The sequence below is a fragment of the Chlorocebus sabaeus genome, chromosome 17 (genome assembly GCF_047675955.1).
Source record: "Chlorocebus sabaeus isolate Y175 chromosome 17, mChlSab1.0.hap1, whole genome shotgun sequence".
NCBI classification, from domain to species: Eukaryota; Metazoa; Chordata; class Mammalia; order Primates; family Cercopithecidae; genus Chlorocebus; species Chlorocebus sabaeus.
Window position 1 is genome coordinate 11,414,271 of NC_132920.1, and position 14,731 is coordinate 11,429,001.

Below are 14,731 nucleotides of genomic sequence, written 5' to 3' on the forward strand. Positions count from 1 at the left end.
TCCTCTAACCAAGAACAAAGTCTCTTCATTTTTTCCCCTCTAATTTCTCAGCAAAGTCGCATCATTTTCAAGGCAGATCTTTTGTCAGATTTATCCCTACATATTTTGTATTTTTTGTGCAATTGTAAACAACGCCATTTTTAACGTTTTTTCCATTTCCAATTGTTCATTGCTAGTTTATAGAAATACAATTAAATTTTGTATATTGATTTTATATTCTAAAATTTGCTAACCTAACTTACTGATTCTAGTAGTTTTTTATAGATTACACTGTGTTTTAAATATAGACAATTATTGCCTGCAAAAGAAAAGGTTTTCTTCCTTCTCAATCTTGATGCCTTTTGTTTCTTCCTCTTGCCCTATTACACTGGCTGGATTCTTCAATACAATGTTGAATAGAAATTGTTGCAGCAAGCATCCTTGTCTTTTCCTTTATGTCGGGAGAAAGCATTCAGTCTTTCATCATTAAGTTTGATGTTAGTTATGGGGTATTTTTTTTTTTGTTGATGCCATTTATCAGGTTCAGGAGAGCCCCTTATATTCCTAGTTTGCTAAAACGTTTTAACAGGAATGGAGGTTGGATTTTTCAGAGACTTTTTCTGCATCTACAAAGATGATCATGATTTTTCTTTTTTTGTTTGTTATGGTGAATTACATTAATTGTGTTTAAAATGTTAAACCACTCTTGCACTCCTGAGATAAACCTCACTAGGTCACGGTGTATTATCGTTTTCATTTGTTGTTAGATTGACTTGTTAAATTTTTCTTTAGGAGTTTTGCATTTAAGTTCATGAAAAATATTGATACACAGTTTTCTTACCTTATAATGCTTTGTAATGTCTTTATCAAGGTAATTCAAGCTTCATAGAATGAGTTAGGAAGTGTTATCTGCTTCTCACTTTCTGGAAATGTTTGTACAGAATTGATATTATTTCTCTCTTGACTGGTAGAATGCACCGGTGAAGTCATCTGGGCCCATAATTTCCTCTGTGAGTTTTAAACTACAAATTTAATTTCTTTTGTAGGTGGAGGCCTATGCAGCTTTGTTTCTTCTTGAATAAGTTGTAGTAATTTGTGCCATTTAAGAAACTTGTTTAATCTAAGCTGTCATGTTTATTGACATAAAGTTACTCCCAATACTCCCTTAATAGCCTATTAAGATCTGATACAGTTTGCCTGTGTCCCCACCCAAATCTCATCTTGAATTGTAGCACCCATAATTCCCACTTGTGGAAGGGACCCAGGAGGATGTAATTGAATCATGGGGGTGGTCTTCCCCATACTGTTCTTGTGGTAGTGAGTAAGTCTTCTAAGATATAATGGTTTTATAAGGGGAAACCACTTTTGCTTGGCTCACATTCATTTTTTGCTTGCTGCCATGTAAGATGTGCTTTTTGCCTTCTGCCGTGATTGTGAGGCCTCCCCAGTCACATGGAACTCTGAGTCTATTAAATCTCTTTTTCTTTATAAATTACTCCATCTTGGCTGGGTGCAATGGCTCACGCCTGTAATGCCAACACTTTGGGAGGTCCAGGTGGGCAGATCACAAGGTCCAGATCGAGACGAGTTTGGCCAACATGGTGAAACTCCATCTCTACTAAAAATATAAAAATTATCTGGGTGTGGTGGCACACTCCTGTAGTCCCAGCTACTCAGGAGGCTGAGGCAGGAGAATCACTTGAACCCAGGAGGCGGAGGTTGCAGTGAGCCAAGATTGCACCTGCACTCCGGCCTCGGCAACAAGAGCGAAATTCCATCTCAAAAAAAAATAATAATAATTAAATAAATAAATAAATTACCCAGTCTCAAGTATGTCTTTATCAGCAGTGTGAGAGCAGATTAATACAACAATTTGGTACTGGTAGAGTGGGGTGCTGCTGTAAAGATACCAGAAAATGTGAAAGTGACTTTGGAACTGCATAATAGGCAAAGATTGGAAGAGTTTGGAGGGTTCAGAAGAAGACAGAAAAATGTGGGAAAGTGTGAAACTTCCTAGAGACTTGTTGAATGACTTTGACCAAAATGCTGATAATGATATGGACAATGAAATCCAGGTTGAGGTGGTTTCAGACGGAGACGAAGAACTTCTGGGGACCTGCAGTAAAGGTAACTCTTATGTTTTAGCAAAGAGAATGGCAGCATTTTGCCCCTGCCCTAGAGATTTATGGAACTTTGAACTTGAGGGAGATGATTTAGGGTATCTGGTGGAAAAGATTTCTAAGCAGCAAAGCATTCAACAGGTGACTTGGGTGCTGTTAAAAGCATTCACTTTTAAAAGGGGAACAGAGCATAAAAGTTTGGAAAATTTGCAGCCTGATGATGCAATAGAAAAGAGAAAAACATTTTCTGAGGAAAAATTCAAGCCAGATGCAGAAATTTGCATAAGTAATGACAAGCCAAATGTTAATCGCCAAAACAATGGGGAAAATGTCTCCAGGGCACATCAGAGAACTTTATGGCAGCCCCTCCCATCACAGGCCCGGAGGCCTAGGAGAAAGAAATGGTTTTGTGAACCCAGGACTTCCCTGCTCTATGGAGCCCAGGGACTTGGTGCCCTGCATCCTAGCTTCTCTAGCCACGGCTAAAAGGGGCCAAGGTACAACTCAGGCCATGGGTTTAGAAGGTGGAAGCCCAAAACCTTGACAGCTTACATGTGGTGTTGAGCTTGCAGGCATGAGGAAGTCAAGAACTGATGTTTGGGAACTTCTGCCTAGATTTCAGAAGATGTGTGGAAACACCTGGATGACTAGGCAGAGGTGTGTTGTAGGGGTGGAGCCCTCATGGAGAACCTCTGCTAGGGCAGTGTGGAAGGGAAATGTTGGGTGTGATTCCCCACACAGAAGCCCCTAGTGGAGCTGTGAGAAGAGGGCCACAATCCTCCAGACCCCAGAATGGTAGATCCACCCACAGCTTGCACTCTGCACCTGGAAAAGCTGCAGACACTCAATGCCAGACCATGAAAGCAGCCAGGAGGGAGTCTGTACCCTGCAAAGCCACAGGGGTGGAGCTGCCCAAGACCATGAGAACCCACCTCTTGCATCAGTGTGACCTGGATGTGACACATGGAGTCAAAGGAGATCATTTTGGTGCTTTAAGATTTGACTACCCTGCTTGATTTCAGACTTGCATGCAGCTTTTAGCCCCTTTGTTTTGGCCAATTTATCCCATTTGAAATGGCTGTATTTACCCAATGCATGTACCCCCATTGTATCTAGGAAGTAACTAACTTGCTTTTGATTTTACAGGTTCATAGGTGGAAGAGACTTGCCTTGTCTCAGATGAGACTTTGGACTGTGGACTTTTGAGTTAATGCTGACATGAGTTAAGACTTTAGTGGATGTTGGGAAGGGATAATTGATTTTGAAATATGAGGACATAAGATTTGGGAGGGGCCAGAAGTGGAATGATATGGTTTGACTGTGTCCCCAACCAAATCTCATCTTGAATTGTGGTTCCCATAATTCCTATGTGTTGTAGGAGAGACCCAGCGGGAGATAATAGAATCATGGGTAGTTCTTCCATATTGTTCTCATGGTAGTGAATACGTCTCACAAGATCTGATGGTTTTATAAGGGCAAACCCCCTTTTGCTTGGCTTGCATTGTCTTTTTGCCTGCTGCCATGTAAGATGTGCTTGTCGCCTTCCACCATGATTGTGAGGCTTCCCCAGCCACATGGAACTGAGTTCATTAAACTTATTTTTCTTCATAAATTACCCAGTCTCATGTATGTCTTTATCAGCAGTGTGAAAACAGACTAAGACAATATCCACAGAATCTGTAGCTATATCACCTTTGTGTTCACAATATTGTCCATTTGTGTCTTCATTTTTCCTGATCAGTTTGGCTAGACTTCTGTCAATTTTATTGCCCTAAAGAACTGAATTTGGGTTTTATTGATTGTATTATTCTGTTCTCTCATGACTATAAATAAATACCTGAGACTGGGTAATTTATAAAGATGTTTAATTGGCTCATGGTTCTGCAGGCTGTATAGGAAGCATGATGCTGGCATTTGCTCAGCTTCTGGGAATGCCTCAGTAAACTTAAAATCATGGCAGAAGGTGGAGGGGGAGCAGGCACATCACATGACCATAGAACAATCAAGAGAGAGAGCAAAGGTGCTACTCACTTTTAAACAATCAGATCTTGCAAGAATTCTCTATCATGAGAACAGTACCAAGGGGATGGTACCAAACCATTCATGAGAAATACACTCCTATGATTCAATTACTTCCCACCATGCCCCTCCTCCAACAGTAGGGGATTACAATTTGATGTGAGCTTTGTGCAGGGATACAGATGCAAATCATATCATTGATCTTCTTTACTGTTTTTTTTTTTTATTTCATTAATTCTATCATGATTTTCATTATTTCCTTTCATCTGCTTGAGTTTCATTTGCTCTTCTTGTTCTGGCTCAATAAGGTGAGAGCTGAGGTTATTGACTTGAGGCCCCTCTTTTTTTCTAAATCAGGTGTGGAGTGGTATAAATTTCCCCTGAAGTATTGCTTCAGTAGCTGCCCACAAATTTTCATCTGTTGTGTTTTCATTTTCATTCTTTTACATATAGTTTCAATTCCCCCCTTGATTTCTTCTTTGTCCTGTGGGTTATGTAAAAGTGTGTTATTTAGTTCCCAAATAATTGTGGATTTTCAAAGATTTCTGTTATTTATTTCTGGTTTAATTCTATTGTGGTCAGAGAATTTACTTTGCATGGCCTGAATTCCTTCAAATTTATTAAAACATGTTTTGTATCCTGAAATACGACCTATCTTATTAAATAGTTGTCACTTTTTTAAAAATGTGCATTCTGCTGGGTGAAGAGTTCTTTAAATGTCAATTAGGTCAAGTTGGTTGATAGCGATGTTCATGTCTTTTATGTCTTCACTAATTTTCTGTCTATTCATTCTCTCAATTATTGAAAGAGAAGTATTGAAATCTCTAGATATAATTGAGAACTTGTCTATTTTTCCTTGTGGTTTTTATCAGTTTTTGTTTCACATATTTTTAGCTTCTGTTATTAGCTTTATAAAGTTTTAGGTTCCATTATTAGCTACATAAAGTTTTGTTATGTCCTCTTTAGGAACTGACCCAAATATCATTATAAATGGACCTTCTTTATCTTTATAAATGGACCTTCTTTATCTTTGATAATACTTTTTGCTCTGACAGCTACTTTATTTGATATTGGTATAGCTGGTCTATTTTTATTTTTATTTATGTTAGTACAGTAAATCTTTTTCTTTTTTTCTTTTTACATATTTGTATCTTTGTATTTAAAATGTATTTCTGGTAGGCAGCAAAGGGTTGAGTTTTGCTTCTCTACTCAATTTGACAATCTCTGTCTTTTAATTCAGGTGTTTAGATCATTTACATTTAATGTGCTTATTGATATTTTTAGATTTAAATTATATTTAAATTTTTTATTTATTATTATAACTATTATTATATTTTTATTATATTATGTTATGTCTATTTGTTCTCTTTTTTTAAATTCCACTTCCGTCTTTACACCCTTTTTTTGGATTAAGTATCTTTAAAGCTTCATTGTATGTTTTTTGTTGGCTTGTTACCAATAACTTCTTGTTTTGTTCTCTTAGTGGTTTCTTTCTTATTCATATGATATATCTTTAACTTAACATATCATGTCTTCAAATAACATATCACTTCGAGTATAAAAATCCTGTAATAGTATACTTAAACTTCTACCTTCCCAGCCTTTTTGCTACTGTTGTCATATATTTTACTTATATGTATAAAGCCTCATACTACATTGATATTATTTTTATTTAGTCAATTATCTTTTAGAGATATTTAAGCACTAATAATACCATATTTACCCATATAGTTAATTTCTTATAGTGTGGATATTATGATGATGCATTCTTCCAGCATTGGTATGTCTGAAAAAGTTCTTATTTTCTTCATTTTTGCTGGGTGTAGATTTCTTAAAAGATATTTTTAATGAGTATAGATTTCTAGTTAGCAGAGTTTTTTTTTCTTTTAGGGTCTAAAGATATTATTTCATTGTCATCTCACATGCTTTGTGTCTGATGAGAAATCTGCTGCTGTCCTTATTTTTGTTCTTTTGTAGGTAATACATTTTTTGTCTATGGCTGCTTTTCAAGTTTTCTATTTATCACTGGTTTTGAGAAATTTTATTATGACACATTGTGTGGTAATTTTATCATGTTTCTTGTGACTGGCGTTTATTGATCATTTGCCTGTGGATTTAATTTTTATCAAATTTTTGTCTATTGTTTTCTTAAATATTTTCTGTCTGTTCCCTCTTCTCATTCCTCTTCGTTGGAGACTCCAGTTACATGTATGTTAACTCACCTAAAGTTGTCCCACAGCTAACTGATGCTTTTCTTATTGTTTTAAATTCTTTTTTCTTCTCTTTATTTTAGTTTCTATTTCTATGCCTTTAAGTTCATTAAACTTTTCTTCTACAATATGTAATGCTGTAAGTCTTATGAAATGTGTTTTTTATTACAGACATTTTAGTTTTCATCTCTTGAAGTTGGGTTTGGGTCATTTGAATACATTTTCCATGCCACTTCTTAACTTTTAAACAGAGAGAATACATCTGACTATTGATGGGGAACCTGTCTCTCTTTGCAGCTCACTTCTCGCCAGCATTCTGTCTTTATTCTCCTGAGCTCAGTCTTCTTCTCCTGAGACTCTCAGCTCCATCCCCTCAACTCAATGAGTCCAGTAGGCTCCCCTTGAGTTTTATCTCCCAGTGGCACAGCCTAAAAACTCTCTCAAAGCTGCATGCTGGGGCAATTATAGGGCTTACCTTATATGTTTCTCATCAGTCAGGATCATTGTACTCTATTTTCTTATATCCAGTATCTCAAAAACTATTGCTTTTGTTGTTTTTTTCTTTTCTTTTCAGACAGGAGGACAAATCCACTCTGTGTTACTGTTCTCGGATGTAAGCTGAATTCCTCCTTCTTTTTTTTTTAAAGCCATAAATGCTATTCCTTTACCTGAACTTAGTCTTAATAATTATGGAAAATTGTTAGCAACCCAATAAATACAGAATTAGTAAATGAGGAAAAAACAAAGAAAATATTCAGAATGTATCACAGGAAAAAAGAAATAGAAGATATGAAGAATTATGAAATGGAGTAGAATGGAAAACTATAGAATATTTTTTGCATTCTGTTTGTTTCTTCTGGGTTTGGTTTTCTTCATACTAGTGTACATCCTTTTGTAGTTCTTTCAGTGATGGAAAGACTGTGAGTCATAAACTCTCAGGTTTGATTCATTTGAAATTGTCTTTATTTTACCATTACTCATGAATAATAGTTTAGCTAGGTAAAACTTCCCAGGTTGGTAACTATTTTCTTCTAATGCTTAAAGACATTATTTTATTGTTTTCTGGACTCTGGTATAGCTAATGAGAATTTTGCTATTCGTCTTGTTGTTTCTTTTGTAAATAATCTAGCTTTTACACTGATTGCTTTTAAAATTTTCATTTGTCTTTAGTAGCCTGCTGCATGCTACTGATCAACATCTGGAATTCTGGTACTTTAATCCTTCTTGCTGCTACCACCGCTTGGGAGTCAGACAAGTAATCTTGAAAAGGCCATATTTTCTTTTATTACTTTGTTTCATATACCCAGGTTCAGCTTCATGGGCCTGCAACCTATGCTATCACAAAGAACTTCACATTTAAGTGGGTCCCAAACTTATTTTAGTGTTCTGCAATTACCATCTTGTAATTCCTAATAATTTGAATTTGTTTAAATTTTATTTTTAATTGTGGTAAGATACACACAACGTAAGATTTACCATCTGTGTTAGTCTGTTTTGTGTTGCTTATAAGAGAATATCTGAACTTGAGTAATTTATAAAGAAAGAGGTTTATTTAGTTCTCAGTTCTGCAGGCTATACAAAAAGCATGGAACCAGCATCTGCTTTTGGTGTGGGCTTCAGTAAGCTACCACTCATGGTGGAAGGCAAAGGGGAACTGACATGTGCAAAGATCACATGGTGAACGAGGAGGAAAGGGGTGTGGGAAGGACCAGGCTCCTTTGAATAACCAGTTCTCATAGGAACTAATAAGCGTGAAAACTCATTAACCCCTGAGCGAGGATAGTAATCTAATCATGAGGAATCCACCCCCATGACCCGAACACCTTCTAATTGGCCCCACCTCCCAACACCAGCACAACGGAAATTAAATTTCAACATGAAATTTCGTGGGGACAAAGCATAGCACTATTGCATCCATTTTTGCATCTATATTCAGTAAAGTACATTAACATTATGGAACCAATCTCCCGAACTCTTTTCACCTTGCAGAACTGAAATTCTTTCTCCATTAAACAACTCCCATTTCCTCTCTCTTAACCCTTGTTAATTCCTATTCTACTTTCTGTTTCTTTGAAGTTGACTACTCTAGGTACCTCATGTAAGTGAAATTACACAGTATTTGTCCTTTTGTGGCTGGCTTTTTTCACTTAGCATAATATCCTCAAGGTCCATCCATATTGTAGCATGTGTGGCATCTCCTTCCCTTTGAAGGGCGAATAACATTCCACTGTATGTATATAGCACATTGGGTGAAAATTCTGAAAAATATTTTTGAAAAAGGGTTCCCACATTTTCATTTCACACTAGTCCAGAAAATTATGCAACTGGTCCTGATTTTATTTAATTATACAAGAATTTTATTTTAAAAAAAACTGTAAAGGAATACAGTACAGGAGGGGAAATTAATCAATAGCGTATGCTTCACAAGACTACTTTCCATAGTCCAAGAGACAATTACACAGAGTTAAACCCTTCATAGATATACACCACATACCCAGCCTTGCTCCCTGACCCTTGGGTCTACCTCCCTCTAAGGAGGCTTTTCTTTCAGTAACAACCAGAGTGTGAGTCTTCATCTTCCCTTTGGAAAAACCCCTCCCCTACTCACTGGTATCAGTCATGTCCAAGAATTCTCATCCTACCCATTTCCACATCTCAACCAGTGCAATCCCTAGGACAATATTTTCTGGTAGGAAGCTTCCCAAGTTAAGCTAGGATATCACTGGGATGTAAGAGTTTTCCTAAGGACAGTCAAGACAAATATTGCCACTCTGAGTCCTCTCTGAGATCAGGTCAGTGCTCTCTGAGATCTCCCTGGTAGTGCAATGTACAAATATGCCTTCCTCAGTCATCTCACAGGTAATTCTTGTCTCAGGAGAGACATTAAGTTCCAGAAACATCACAATTGAGATTTGTAATAAAGATGAGAAGTTTCTCTAATGACAGTCAGTTGTGCTCAGGCTGCTCCCACAGCCGATGACAATATATATTATTTTGTCCACAGGTGATAGGCTGCCCTTTGTCTCCTTTCTAATTCCAAAATTTGAACAGAGGCCCAGAGTACACAAAAATGAATCCTAGCAAATACAGTCATCCCTCAGTGGCCCTGGGGAATTGGTGCCAGGACACCCATGGATACCCAAATCCACAGATACTTAATTCCTTTGTATAACACAGTGTAGTATTTACATATAACCTATGCAAATCCTCTTGTATATTTTAAATCATCTCTAGATTACTTATAATATCTAATACAATGTAAATGTTATGTACATAGTTATACTGTATTGTTCAGGGAATAATGACAAGAAAAAAAGTCTGTATATTTTCGGTGCAGACACAACCATTCATTTTTTAAAAATATTTTTAATCCATGCTTGGTTGAATTCATGGATGTGAAACTCATGAATACGGAGGACCAACTGTAAAACTTTTTCAAATTACAGAGCCATTCACTTTTTGGGGTCGTCCCTGTGGCCACACAAATACCTAGATGAGGCTTTGACCTAAGGGTTTTGCTGCAACTTAGGCAAATCGCATTTTAAAGCAGAACATATTGATACTTTTTGTACTTAAAAAGCGAATCAGAATTAAAGTAGTTTCATAATTTTTAAAGCAATTCCTAAGGTCTAGAGGATGGGATGCTGCAGAGGGCAGGGGAGTGTGTGTGTGTTTGTGTGTGGTGCATGGGGGTGGTGTGGGGGAACGTGATGCTGCTCATAACATGAGTTTAGATGAACGAGCCTGTGAAATTGAATTGGGTGACAAAATAATCCTTAGGGAAAGGCTGTTAGGTGGTTGGAATTATAAGTATAAATGAAAGGGGTCAGACCTCATTATGATAAAAATGCAGTTTTAGCTTCATGATTTCAGCTAGTGCTTTTGATCTGGCTATTAAAAATCCTGTAAAGATTTTAAAGGCAATTTGGTTCATTAAATAGATTGTCTAGACCTGAGCTGACCAGTGGGGCTGCTTTGGGCCATTTAAAACGTGCCATACATGTAAAATTCCGACTTGATTTTAAAGACTAATGAACAACAAGACAGCCAAATATTAAAAATTATAGCATTTTGTACATGTTGGGTTAAATAATATGCTATTATAATTTTAGCTGTTTATTTTTACTTTGATTTTCCTGTGGGGTTTTTCCAGGGAAAACCCAAAAACCTGCTAGAAATTCTAACACTAGTCCTTTGGAATTTAGAATTCTGAATTCTAAAAGAGTTGTAATGCTTCTCTTGAGTTTTCAGATGGAGCTACTACACTTAAAACTGCGCAGTGACTTGGTTTTGTGGCTCGCATCAGGTTTCTATTAGACAGCACAATCAAATTAGAACTCAGGATGAATAAACCCACTCAAAACCACACAACTACATGGAAACTGAACAACTGCTCCTGAATGACTACTGGGTACATAACGAAATGAAGGCAGAAATAAAGATGTTCCTTGAAACCAATGAGAACAAAGATACAACATACCAGAATCTCTGGGACACATTTAGAGCAGTGTGTAGAGGGAAATTTATAGTACTAAATGCCCACAAGAGAAAGCAGGACACATCTAAAATCGACACCCTAACATCACAATTAAAGGAACTAGAGAAGCAAGAGCAAACACATTCAAAAGCTAGCAGAAGGTAAGAAATAATTAAGATTAGAGCAGAACTGAAGGAGATAGAGACAAAAAAGGCCCTTCAAAAAGTCAGTGAATCCAGGAGGTGGTTTTTTGAAAAGATCAACAAAATAGATAGACCACTAGCAAGACTAATAAAGAAGAAAATAGAGATGAATCAAATAGATGCCATAAAAAATGATGAAGGGGATATCACGACCAATCACACAGAAATACAAACTACCATCAGAGAACACTATAAACGCCTCTATGCAAATAAACTAGAAAATCTGGAAGAAATGGGTAAATTTCTGGACACATACACCCTCCCAAGACTAAACTGGGAAGAAGTTGAATCTCTGAATAGACCAATAACAGGCTCTGAAATCAAGGCAATAATTAATAGCCTACCAACCAAAAAAAGTCCAGGACCAGACAGATTCACAGCCGAGTTCTACCGGAGGTACAAAGAGGAGCTGGTACCATTCCTTCTCAAACTAATCCAATCAGTAGAAAAAGAGAGAATCCTCCCTAACTCATTTTATGAGGCCAGCATCATCCTGATACGAAAGCTTGACAGAGACACAACAAAAAAAGAGAATTTTAGACCAATATACCTGATGAATATCGATGTGAAAATCTTCAATAAAATACTGGCAAACCGAATCCAGCAGCACATCAAAAAGCTTATCCACCACAGTCAAGTTGGCTTCATCCCTGGGATGCAAGGCTGGTTCAATATATGCAAATCAATAAACATAATCCATCTCATAAACAGAACCAATGATGAAAACCACGTGATTATCTCAATAGATTTAGAAAAGGCCTTCGATAAAATTCAACAGCCCTTCATGCTAAGAACTCTCAATAAACTAGGTATTCATTGAATATATCTCAAAATAATAACAGCTATTTATGACAATTCCACAGTCAATATCATACTGAATGGACAAAAACTGGAAGCATTCCCTTTGAAAACTGGCACAAGACAAGGATGCCCTCTCTCACCACTCCTACTCTGCATAGTGTTGGAAGTTCTGGCCAGGGCAATCAGGCAAGAGAAAGAAATAAAAGGTATTTTTTTAGGAAAAGAGGAAGTCAAATTGTCCCTGTTTGCAGATGACATGATTGTATATTTAGAAAACCCCATCGCCTCAGCCCAAAATCTCCTTAAGCTGATAAGCAACTTCAGCAAAGTCTCAGGATACGAAATCCATGTGCAAAAATCACAAGCATTCCTATACACCAATAACAAACAGAGAGCCAAATCATGAGTGAACTCCCATTCACAATTGCTACAAAGAGAATAAAATACCTAGGAATCCATCTTACAGGGGATGTGAATGACCTCTTCAAGGAGAACTAGAAACCACTGCTCAACAAAATAAAGGAGGACACAAACAAATGGAAGAACATTCCATGCTCATGGATAGGAAGAATCAATATCACGAAAATGACCATATTGCCCAAGGTAATTTATAGATTCAATGCCATCCCCATCAAGCTACCAATGACTTTCTTCACAGAATTGGAAAAAAACACTTTAAAGTTCATATGGAACCAAAAAGGAGCCTGCATTGCCAAGATAATCCTAAGCAAAAAGGACAAAGCTGGAGGCATCATGCTACCTGACTTCAAACTATACTACAAGGCTACAGTAACCAAAACAGCATGGTACTGGTACTGAAACAAAGACATAGACCAATGGAACAGAACAGAAGCCTCAGAAATAACCCCACACATCTACAACCATCTGATCTTTGACAAACTTGAAAAAAACAAGCAATGGGGAAAGGATTCCCTATTTAATAAATAGTGCTAGGAAAACTGGTTAGTCATAGGTAGAAAACTGAAACTGGATCCCTTCTTTACACCTTATGCAAAAATTAATTCAAGATGGATTAAAGTCTTAAATGTTAGACTTAAAACCATAAAAACCCTACAAGAAACTTAGGCAGTACCATTCAGGACATAGGCATGGGCAAGGATTTCATGACTAAAACACCAAAAGCAATGGCAACAAAAGCCAAAATAGACAAATGGGATCTAATTAAACTAAAGAGCTTCTGTATGGCAAAATAAATTACCATCAGAGTGAACAGGCAACCTACAGAATGGGAGAAAATTTTTGCAATCTACCCATCTGACAAAGGGCTAATATCCAGAATCTACAAAGAACTTAAACAAATTTACAAGAAATAAACAAACGACCCCATCAAAAAGTGGGCAAAGGATATGAACAGACACTTCTCAAAAGAAGACATTTATGCAGCCAGCAGACACATGAAAAAATGCTCAACATCACTGATCATCAGAGAAATGCAAATCAAAACCACAACGAGATACCATCTCACACCAGTTAGAATGGCAATCATTAAAAAGTCAGGAAACAACAGATGCCGGAGAGGATGTAGGAAAACAGGAAAGTTTTTACACTGTTGGTGGGAGTGTAAACTAGTTCAACCATTGTGGAAGACAGTGTGACAATTCCTCAAGGATCTAGAACTAGAAATACCATTTGACCCAGCCATCCCATTACTGTGTATATACCCAAAGGATTATAAATCATGCTGCTATAAAGACACATGCACATGTATGTTTATTGCGGCACTATTCACAATAACAAAAACTTGGAACCAACCCAAATGTCCATCACTGACAGACTGGATTAAGAAAATGTGGCACATATACACCATGGAATACTATGCAGCAATGAAAGAGGATGAGTTCATGTCCTTTGCAAGGACATGGATGCAGCTGGAAATCATCATTCTGAGCAAACTGTCACAAGGACAGAAAACTAAACACCACGTGTTCTCACTCATAGATGGGAACTGAACAATGAGAACATTTGGACACAGGGAGGGGAACATCACACCTGGGGGCCTGTCGTGGGGTGGTGGGCAAGAGGAGGGATAGCATTAGGAGAAATACCTAATGTAAATTATGAGTTACTGGGTACAGCAAACCAACATGGCACATGTATACCTATGTAAGAAACCTGTACATTGTGCTCATGTACCCTAGAACTTAAAGTATGTATATAAAAAAGACTATATTCAGTAGGATTTTATTAATTAGGTATGTTAAGAATATACTGTATGCATTAACTTTTCATTTTCTGAGCAAAAGTTTTTTAATTTTGGTATTTGGTTAATCAATGAGCAATAATTTTATTCTGTAATATTAAGAATATTTTAGAATTCATTTGGTGTTTTCGAGCAAAAAATTTATGAAAATATATAGCTCATTTATTTTTCTTTTCAATTATATTTCATGAAGTTCAAGTGTGAAAGTATAATTCGTGCTCATCAATTTATATATCCTGTCATGCCTAAAAATGATGGATTTACACTTTTCTATAGTCCTATTATTTAACATGAAAATCTTCTTGGGAACTTAAGTTCAATGTTTCTAAGAAGTTCCTATTTTGTTAATTCTTTTCCAAGTTGATTTAGAAATTTTTGAATGCATCTTAAATTTTTTTGAAGAAATAGATTTTTTCTTTGTGTGCTATAAAGTACTCTGATACTCCTTTAAAATACAAGTATCAGGTAACAGAGCTAACATCTTTGTGGAAACTGCTTTTCCTGTGTAGTTACCTTATTGCGCATATTGTGTCTGGGAGAAGTCACTGATTTTTCTGGATATTCTCCAAATATCTTTACCAGTGTTTAGCATTGTAATAGGAGTCAAGTCTTTTTTTTTTCCACTATAGTTTCAGATCTTGAACATACTCTTTAATAAATGTAGTACACAGTTTGTCTTTGCAATGCAAAACCTCAGTGAT